Below are 10811 nucleotides of genomic sequence, written 5' to 3' on the forward strand. Positions count from 1 at the left end.
ATACCTTCAATCTTTCTCCATTACATCAATCTGTGCAGTAGCACATAGGATTAGAAATAGCTAGAAACACACGAACGAAAACTCCATTAACTTGAAGACTAAATTTTGATCCCCTAAAGCAGGAATGCCTGAGAGTTTGGGGAGAGTGAAGTGTTCACTCTGAACAAGGAAATGACCAGCGTGGGGCTGTACAGGTTGTGGGCCAACATGGGGAGCAGAAATGATTCAGCAGAATATGCAGAATCAGGACAAAGCAGATGGCAGGGAACTGAATGGTGATTAAGTTGCTTCTGTCTTGAGGTCAGTGCTACCCCAGGAAGGCAGGGTTGGCAGTCAGCACACTGCCCATTCTGAAATGGTGCCTCATATTGTTTATGGCTGATGTTAAATACAATTACAACTAGGTTAACTGTTGAGTAAGTGAAATATGATAAGCTTACTTCTTTGCTAATCTTTTTGGTGTATATACAAATTCTTGAATAAAAGGTGACTTTTGATACTTAAGTAAGACTAACTAATTGCAAGGGCATAGTCAGTGTGTACAGTGGCCACCATGATACACAGCAGGTACAAACTCAGGGAGCAGGCCCCCTTTTCCTCCTGCCCCAAGATGAAAGAGAGAGAACCTCTTTTTGCTAATGTGTGGGAGCCTCTCTTTACACTTTAAACTCCCTTATCACTTGGTGAGAGGCAGACCCAAGACAAGGTCTCCCACGTCTTGACTCCTAGTCCATCGCTCTCCCTGCTTGGCTGTGAAGAAGCAAAACTCAGAGCCTGGGCTCAGAAACAAACACCAACTTGCTATCAGGTAAAAGTGGGACATCAAATACCAGCAGCCCCATCTCCTGTCTTGGCTTACATTTCTCTTAATTCATCCTACTCTGAAGCATCTCACACACATGCATGCATACACACACACAAACCTCCCACTGCTGGACATCAGCACCCAGTGTGGATGTGATGGAGTGAAGACAGGAGAACAGAGCTACTTGATTGGCCCAGGTACCAGAAAACTCAGAGGCAGAAGCTGCAGGGGTATGAAGCCTGTGCCTTGGACTGGTTGCAGGATGGTGGAGTAGACACTTCACTCTCTTTCAGTGATGCAGGCTACTCACCCCTACACCAGCTCCCCGCCGGCCCACAGTGGCTGTTTTAGCCCATAACTAGCCTTTCTTATCATGAACTTGCTCCCTTTCTGAACTCAGTATCTGCCACCCACGCCCCTCCCCTGCAATTCTCCAACCCTGGAGACTTCGCCTGTGCAAGGACTCACTGGCATCACAGCCTCACCTCTCCCCTGTGAACCATGACTTAGCTCATCCTGAAGACCACAGGGCACCTAGTACCCCTTTCCCGCTCCATCCCTGAAGATACCAACCCAACCAAATCCCAGCCTCTTGGCCAGTGGCTGTGTATGCCCAGATGCCCCGGGCAAGGCAAAGACAGACAACAGGACACTCCCTCTGTTCCAATGAGCCAGGTGATTTCAGTGTATTTCCTGGGTGTAAGGATCAGGACATGCAGAGGGCTTTGGGAACAGCAAACAGGGTCAGGTCTAGTCTGGATCATCAGGAAGAGCATCCCAGAGGCAGTAATAATAAAGCTGAGACCTGAAGACCAAGAGGAATGGGAGGACAGTGAAGAGAAGAAGGGGGAACAGGAGAAAGGGAACCAGCAGTTTACTGGGCTGGTAGGCAGGTAAAGAGGGAATGAGGAGGCCTAGGTACAGCTGTGAGGGGCATACAGCAGACACAGATGAAGCTATCTCTGCCCTCTGTCAAATTATAGCATGAACAAAGAACACTGGTTGCAGTTCAAAGACATGGTATCCAGGCCCAGCTCTGGCACTCCTTGAGCAAGTCACACCCCCAATCTGAATCTTGGTCTCCCAACTGCCTGTTGTCACCCACACTGTAACAGAAGGTGTGCCATTACTGCTAATTGACATCTATCTCTCTCCATCACTTGGAAACCCATTTCAGCCCCAATTGTTCTCTGTGCCTCTAAAAAATAAAATAAAAAAATTTTTTAAATCACTAGGCTCCTAAATGAACAATAACTATCGTGGCATTACAAGGCCAACCAGGCCCCTTACCCTAGCCCATTATCTCTCTCCTCTTTTCAACTTAGGGAAAACAAAAGAATCAGTTCAACAAAGTCATTTATTCTCCACTTTACAGGCTGCAGAGCAAATGGTTTTCAAGGTTTTGTAACAGACAGTGCGGGTGACAACAGGAGTTGGGAGACAGATTTAGAGTGGGGGTGATAACCTACCTGTTGTCACCCACACTGTCATCCCAACTGTGAAGAAGCACATTGGAATGTTTGACCTCTGAAGACTGATCCTGCCTCATTAATTCATTCAGCCAACATTTATCAAGAACCTTTTACGTCCCAGCCCTTTTCCAAAAGGTGGGAATCTATCAGTGAACAAAACAGACAACAACTCTTACCCTAACAGAGCTTCCATTCTAGAGGAGGGGAGACACGCAATAAAAATAATAAATATGTAATAAATAAACAAATAACTTAATTTTTTCTGAAAGGTCTAGGTGCTATAGAAAAAAGAAAAAAGTAGAACAGGGATTAGGTTGCATTTTAAGAAGGGTGATTAGGGCAGGCTACATTAAGGAGGTTTGTTTGAGTGGTGAAGACTTGAAAGAGGTGAGATTTCAAGCCATCAAATTCTCTGGGAAAAGGAAAATGAGGGCAAAGGAAATACAGCAAAGCCTCAGGGCAGAGGATCCCCACCATGTTAGAAAAACAGCAAGGAAGTCAGGTGTCTAGCAGGGTGTGAAAGGGAATAATGACAGGAAATGAGGCCAGAGGGATGAAGGGGGATGGCTGCACTGATTGCAAAAGGCCCAGTACGCTATTTAAACTTGCTCCACTGCCCCCAGGCTCCCAGCCACTGGCAACCTCTTTGACTTAGTTGGGCTTCTGGAAGAAACTTCAGGGAAGTGACACCAGCCCAACTTCTTCCTGTAGTTGGGGGCTATAGTGCTGTCTCAGGAATGGCTACCATGTGTCTTGGCATTGAACTTGGCAGCCTAGACACAGGCTTGCAGTGTGGTCCTCACAAAGGCCACACACCCAGGGATCTCCTGCCCCACCCCATCCCTCTGCAGTAGCAGTCCCCAACCTTTTTGGCACCAGGGACTGTTTTCGTGGAAGACAATTTTTCCACAGATGGGAGGTGGGTGGGGGATGGTTTGGGGATGAAACTATTCTACCTCAGATCATCAGGCATTAGATTCTTATAAGGAGCACGCAACCTAGATCCCTCGCATGCGCAGTTCACAGCAGGTTTGTGCTCCTGAGAATCTCATGCCACAGCTGATCTAACAAGAGGCAGAGCTCAGGTGGTAATGCTCCCTCACCCGCTGCTCACCTCCTGCTGTGCAGCCAGTTCCTAACAGGCCACCACTGACTCTTACTAGTCCGCAGCCAGGGATTGGGGACCCCTTCTCTACAAGGCTCACTCTCCCCTTGTGCTCAGCCTTTCTCCTCATTGCTGGGCACAAAGGAGTCAGGAAGGAAGGCCCTGGGTTCCAGGTTGTAGAGGATTCTTTTTCTAGCCGATGCCATTACTGCTAACTGCTAACAGAGGTTTATCTCTCTCCATCACTTAGAAATCCATTTCAGCACCAATTGCTCTTTCTGCCTCTGAAAAGTAGAAAAAAAAAAAAAACAACAACAAAAATCATTAGACTCCTAACTAAACAATAATTATCTTGGCATTGCAAGGCCAGCCAGGCCCCTTACCCCAGCCCATTACCACTCTCCTCTCTTCAACTTAGGGAAAAAAAATATGAATCAGTGCAACAAAGTCATTTATTCTCCACTTCATAGTCTGCACAGCAAATAGTTTGTCAACATCTTTTAAAAACCACTTTCCTCCCTCACATTGTGCTCAGGAAGCTGCTTTGTCTTTCCCTTAGCTATTGATTTTTGCATCTTGTTAGGGTTGTTCTGTGCTCCTAAGGAATTAATAACAAATTAGCCAAAGTCCATGGGCTGCAGCTCAGCTTGCTGGGCTTACCTGGACAGCCAGCCTGGGCGATGCTTCCCTTCTACTTCATTCCTGGAGGATGAGAATATCCCCAAGGATGGAGACTTGGCATTCTTGGTCTTAATCTGTATTGCCAAGGAGAAGTGGAACTGCCCTGGGCTTGATCTTGGAGTCCTGAGGATTGAGTGTAAACCTTTGGGGAGAATGGGGGAAGCCACAGGGAATAGTTCAAAGGATGTGGTTTTGGAGACAGACTTCAGTTTGAATCCAAACCTAACTACTTGCTGACTTTGTGGCTTTGGGCAAGTGCCCTAGTGTTTGGGACTATGGGGGCCCCAAGGGTGTCACAGCTGTGAACACCAGGCTTCAAGTCATGCTGGGTCTCAGCAATAGGATGGGGCTGAGAAGGGGTAATGGAGGAAGCTGAGAAAGTGCAGGTCTGGAGTCGGGCCTGTAGTCTGCCTGGAGAACAGATTCTTGAATGGGAAAATCCAGAATCCAGATCTCAGTGTCCAGATGGGGTCACTGAATATTCAGGTTCAGTCCAGGCTGGCATCAGTGTCCAAATTCCACATGGGCCCTTGGGTTCAAGAAGGACGCTAACTGGGACGCTGTACCGTATGTGAAACAAGAAACAAAGCACGGTGTTCAGGAGCATGAACCAGGAAACAGACTCCCTGGCTCCAAATCCTTACTTTGCCACTTATTAGCTGGCAAAGTGTTTAACCTTTTGTGACTCAATTTCCTCATCGGTAAAATGAGGTGAGTCATTGTACCCACGATACTCAAGGATTTATTGTTAAAATTAATGAGTTAATATATGTAAAGGGCTTAGAAAAGTGGCAGCTAGGATGTGCTACACAGGGAGAGCTTTTAAAAATCAAATTAAAGCAAGTTCTCCTATTACAGAATTATTATTATTATTATTATTTTAGATATGAGGGTCTCATTGTGTTGCCCAGGCTGGAGTCGCTCAAATGATCCTCCCACTTCAGCCTCCTGAGTAGCTGGGATGACAGGCACACGCCACTATGCCCACCTCCTTTCACAGAAAACTTAATTGCCTTTTCCTTTCCTATTCACTCGTATGAGTAAAAATCATATATGGCTTTACAAACCCAGGCATCACCTTTAATGCTGCTGTCTCTGCACCCCACCAATCCAATCAACCACCCAGTCTTCCTGCCCCTTCCGCCACTGCCCAGCCACTGCCCAGCTGTGCCTCCGTTGCGCCTCTCCTGGACGAGGCTTCGGCTCACCTCGTAACTGCCCTCTGGTCTCCCTAGCTCTAGACTCACCTTATCTAATCCACTCATCACACTTCCAGCAAAGCAGTCGTTATAAATCACAATCTGATCACATTGTCCATTTTAAGCCATTCCATTGCGCTTCTCCTATTGTCTACATGAGTCATTAAAACTCCTTGGCACACAAGGCCCTACAGGGTCCCCTACACATTCCTGCGGCTTTACTTACTATCTCCTGCCCCCCCACTCTTGACACTCCAGGAATACTAACTTTCCTGTTGTCACCCGTACCACACACACAGGTGCACACACACACAGACCACCCCTTCACACACACACATAGGCCACGCTTCATTTGTTCATTTGCCTAAAATATCCTCCCAGCTTCTCCCATCTCCCTCCACCCACCCCTCATCTCAACACTATTACTACCCCCATGCATTGCTTGCCAGCTCCTGGACCCAGCTAGCACCTAAGACCCAGGTGTCACTTCTTCCTGGAATCCTTCCCTGAAGCCACCCGTTGGATTAGACATTTATGTCCATTAGGATAATCTTAGATAACAAGTTCCTAAATTTCAGTGGTTTGACGCAATAGAGGTTTGTCATTCCAGGATAGTCTAAAGTAGGCATCCCTGGTTGGCAAGCAGCTTTCTCTCATGCGGAAATTAGAGATGCATCTTTTGCCTCCATAACCCCTAGGGTCTCAGGGTCGTCTACATCCAGCTGATGAAAGGGGTAAGAGGGACTGGAAGAGGCACACCTACTTCTTAAGATCTCTGGCCAGACTGGTAACCTCACTCCCACCCACATCCCATTGGTGGGAATGAGTCACAAGGTCATGCCTGGCTGCAAGGAGGGCTGGGAAGTGTAGTCCAGGAGCCTTCCAGCTCCACCCTGTTGACAGGGGAGCATGCCATCTGGTGGGCTGTTGGTTCTTGCAGCCACAGGGCCTCTTCTTGTCTCTATGTCCACCTCAGAGTTTTCACAATGTGGGGCTATAATCTGTTTTCATGCCCATCTCTCCCACCAGATTGTGAGCTCCTTGAGGGCAAAGGCCTCACGCTTTTCATCTCTGTACCCAGTGTCTGGCACTGGTGCTTGGGACTGTTGGATGAATGGATGACCTGAGTAAGAACCAGCTCAGCACCTGGGTGGGTCTGATCCTGAAGGCAGACAGTCCTCCCTGCAAGCAACTGAGCCAGTCTGGGGAAAGCAGGGACACCAGGACAGGTCATGAAGGCTGATCTACCCAGAAAAACGCAGAAGACCAGAAGAATGATTTGGCTCCTGTGAGAGGTTTGCATCTCCATCTCCATGGGATTCCCAGGCCAAGAAGGGCTCAAACCCTGAGAGCTCTGAAACACATATTCTTCACAGCTAACACTTACATGTAAGCCCATGCCATGTGTCAAGCACTATCCACCAATCCTCACAATAACCCCATTTTGCAGATGAGGAAATCGAGACTTGGAAAGGTTAAATGAACATGATACTGCCTCTATCCAAGGGCTTTTTTTCTTCTCCGGAGCCCCAACAAGCCCTAGGACAAGGACGGCTTCAGCCTATCTTCTAGAATTTCTGTCAATGAGGATTAAGTTTTGGAGGACAGCAGATGTTTGACTTCCTGGAGGACAAAGCAGAAAAGCAGACACTTTGAACTTTCTTACCCCTGTTTGAACATCAGTGCTCAGGTAACAGGCCAGTGGCTGGAGAACAAGCTTCCGAGATTACTCTTCACTGTGAATTCTCAGCATTTTCCAAGCAAAGAAAAGCTGGACCTTCCACTGATGTTTACATCTGACAACCTCTTTTGGTCAAATTAAAAAACAGTAGAGGCTGAAGCCAAATAACAAACTAAGGCCAGCTCATCTCAACATGACACTCATGCAGAATTAACAGTGATAATGTTACGACAGAAGCCTGATCCTCTCTCTGCATTCAACGTTAGGGCCGAATACCCAGAAGCCAGTGGTGCAGAAACACAGCTTCATTCAGCCACGCTTCACATCCCCTATGCCAGCATTTCCATAATCTTAACCGGATAACAACCACAGCCCCTCCTGGGAAATCACGGCCTCTGAAATGTTTCCACACTGATGACAAGAGAAACAGCTGTAATTTGTCGTTATAGAAATATCCAATTATCAGGCCACTGAGTGATGTCTGCAGCCTCCTATCCTCACTGCCATCAGTCTGGGCTCCGAGCTACACACCTGTTAGGGCCAGGGCCTGGCAGATGACACCCACAGAAGAGCCTGGCTTTCCTCTTCCATCACCTCCTGGAGAATCCAGCAGCCCCTGTCTCTGGCAGAAGTGCCTCCAAGGTCTCCTCCTGATACTAACTTTTAATGCAGGAAGAGCAGATTATGCGTGACTCAGCTCCTGGCTGAACCACACCCTCTTACAGGGCCATTCTCTATACCATGGCAGAAGCTGCTTTTTCTCCTCTGTTTTTCTGCAACAGGATAGAGCGGTCTGTGATAAGTTTAAGTGATCAGACTGTGAAATCAGGCAGTCCTGGGTTCAATTCATGTTCCCAGGACATCCCTGCTACATGACCTGTGAGGTACGCTTGTTACAGAATCCTCCCTTGGTGGAATACACTAGGAAAAAAGCAAATAGAAGAAAAACAACTACATCTAGGCTACTCTGGGTACACTGCCTGTGGGTTAGCCCTGCTCTACAAGGAACAGAAAAAAAAAAAGAGAGAGGGAAGGAAGGAAGGAAGAAAGGGAGGAAGGGAAGACAGAGGGGGGAAAGAAAGAAAAGAAAAGAGAGAGAGAAAGGGAAAAGAGAATAGGAAAAAAGAAAAGAAAGACAACTAAATCTGGTGCAATAGTAATAGCCAACACTTATAGGCACTTCATGCTATGTACGTATTAACTCATTTTATCCTCACAACAACCCTGCAAAGTGGATACGATTATATTTATTTTACAGATGAGGAAACTAAGACGAGGAAATATTAAGGAACTGAACCCACGACACCTGGTTGTGACAGATATGGGATTTATACAGGCACTCTGGTTCAAGGGTTGTCCTAGTAACATGTTACGGTCCTTTCAACAAGTATTATTGTTGTCTATGCACCAGGCATTGTATTAAGTTCATTCTACACCTTACCTCATTTAATCCTGATAATACATTATCTCCAGTGTACAAATAAATAAACTGAGGCACAGAAAGTTTAAGTAACCTGCCCAAGTTCTCAGAGCTACTAAGTCACAGGCAGGACTCAGATCCAGGTGTTCTGGCACAGTCTGCATACTGAGCCACTGTCTGTATATACTATGCTATAGTTCCTTGACTACTTTATATGCACTCTTGCATTTAATTAATCTTCCCAACAACCCCTGAGAAAGGTACTATTATTACCTCCATTTTCTCAACTGGGAAACTGAGAATTATAGAATCTAAATAAATTACAGTCAGTAATCAAGGACCCAGGATTCAAATACAGGCATTATCTGGAACTCCCTATTTAAAACCCCTATGCTATAGCAACTTCCTATCCCAATCCAATGCCTGCTTATTCACAGAACAAATGAATTTGAATTTAATTGAACTGAAACATGAATGGTCTTCTCAGGACCTGGTTCAGATACCACTTCCTCCTAGATGGCCTCTCTTAATCTGTTGACAGAAATCATCTCTTTTTCCTCTGTTTAATCTCTGAGCTGGCCTTGGTACCCAAAATGGATCTTGATCACTTCCATAGACAGTCCTACTGCAATTGGGTAAAACTCCCTGTGCCAAGTTGTTGAAGGTGCTATGGCCTGCCCCAGACCTCACTGTGATGACACTAGAGAGCAGGTAGTGGTGGGAAGAGGGAAAGCAGTCACAGGAGAGCAAGAGCTAGCTACCCAGGGTCAGAGACCTCATAAGAAACAAGAACAACAAGGACAGGGAACATAGGGGAGAGACCACAACAACAAAATTTAGAGAAATGGTAAGCAACTGATTAAATGGTCACTGACTTAGTAGAGCTGAAGAAGCTCAATCTTAACCTGACAGTGGAGAAAGCTGAGAATTAACACAATATAATAGGCATGGAGATGAGTGGCACTGATGCCTCTGGATCTGAGGATGGAGAAGGTAAAACAAGTTAGATTGATTAAGAATTATTTAAGAAGCAATTAGAGCTTCTTTCCCTGTCTCTATGCCCCCAGGTGACTACCCTGCCCCATTCTCAAGAATACAGGAGGTTTATTCTCTGTAGAGCACAAAATAAAGTGTGTCTGGACTGAAGAACAACAGAACCAGTTGAAGGCCAAGATACCACATTAAATTAAGTGAACATACACATATGAAGTGTTGAGACTCCCATCTTGCTACCTGCACTGGGCTCCTAGAACATCAGCAACCAGGCCTTTGCCTTCCAGGCAGCAGAGTGGTAGGGTCTATAAAAGGCATCTGGCCGGTTCAAGAGAAAAGATTTTTTGAAAATTGACATTGGGGTTTTCCCTAGCAAATGGCATAGCTGGATAACCCTACAGAAAATTTTTCGGTGTATAAACATCCTCTACAGATTTTTAGTCCCCAGCTCCTAAGCATGAGTAGATATCTAAGAATTACCAAGCAGCTTAGGAAAGTCTCCAGCATGAAGGACAGAAACCAAAAGAAATGGGACAGGGGGTGGGAGTGGGGAGGAAACAGGCCATACAAGAAGGAAAACATTAAAAAATAACTTTAGCCGGGCACAGTGGCTCACGCCTGTAATCCCAGCACTTTGGGAGGCCCAGACGGGCGGATCACGAGGTCCGAGACCATCCTGGCTAACACAGTGAAACCCTGTCTCTACTAAAAATACAAAAAAATAGCCGGGCATGGTGGCAGGTGCCTGTAGTCTCAGCTACTCGGGGGGCTGAGGCAGGAGAATGGTGTGAACACAGAAGGCAGAGCTTGCAGTGAGCTGAGATTGTGCCACTGCACTCCAGTCTGGGTGACAGAGCTAGACTCTGTCTCAAAAAAATAATAAATAAATAACTTTAATATGCTCACAGAACTAAAAGAATATATTATATCTATGAAACAAGAATAGGATTCTATAAAAGGGGAGTGGGACATTCAAAGAACAAGGAGGAGCTCCAGGAAATTAAAAATACAAGAGTGAAAATGAGAAACTCAACAGAAAGACTGAAGAGCTAAGGAAACTACCCAGACTGATGGAAAAGGAAGAATATAAGGTAAGATAATTAAAGAGCCAATTCAGTAGCTCCAATATCTCCATAATAGGAATTCCAGAAACAGAAGACCCTCTAACACCAATTAAAGACTTCCCAGATGTATAGGCAATGAGTTTCCAGACTGAAAGGGAGTGCCGTGCAAAATAATTAAAAATACCCAAACCAAAGCACATCAGTGTGAACTTTCAAAACACAAAGAGCCTACACATTTCCAGAGGAAAAAAAATAGGTCATATGTAACAAATATGTAGTCTAAAAATCTTAGCCAAACTATCAACTAAGAGTGAAAGTCCAAACATAAATTTTCAGATAGGCAAGGTCTCAAACAATGTATCTCCCACTTCCCCTTTCTAAAGAAGCTACT

At 45.8% G+C, this 10811-nt stretch overlaps 1 long non-coding RNA gene across 1 annotated transcript in view; it reads right to left on the reverse strand.

The window, feature by feature from the left end:
- LOC134759414 (uncharacterized) overlaps nucleotides 1-7601 on the reverse strand; it is a 55240-nt gene extending 47639 nt beyond the window's left edge. The window contains exon 1 of the long non-coding RNA XR_010135482.1: nucleotides 7475-7601. This is a non-coding gene — a long non-coding RNA (uncharacterized LOC134759414). The remainder of the gene's footprint in view (nucleotides 1-7474) is intronic.
- Nucleotides 7602-10811: the final 3210 nt, after the last annotated feature.

The sequence above is a fragment of the Pongo abelii genome, chromosome 9 (assembly GCF_028885655.2).
Source record: "Pongo abelii isolate AG06213 chromosome 9, NHGRI_mPonAbe1-v2.0_pri, whole genome shotgun sequence".
Classification (NCBI taxonomy): Eukaryota; Metazoa; Chordata; class Mammalia; order Primates; family Hominidae; genus Pongo; species Pongo abelii.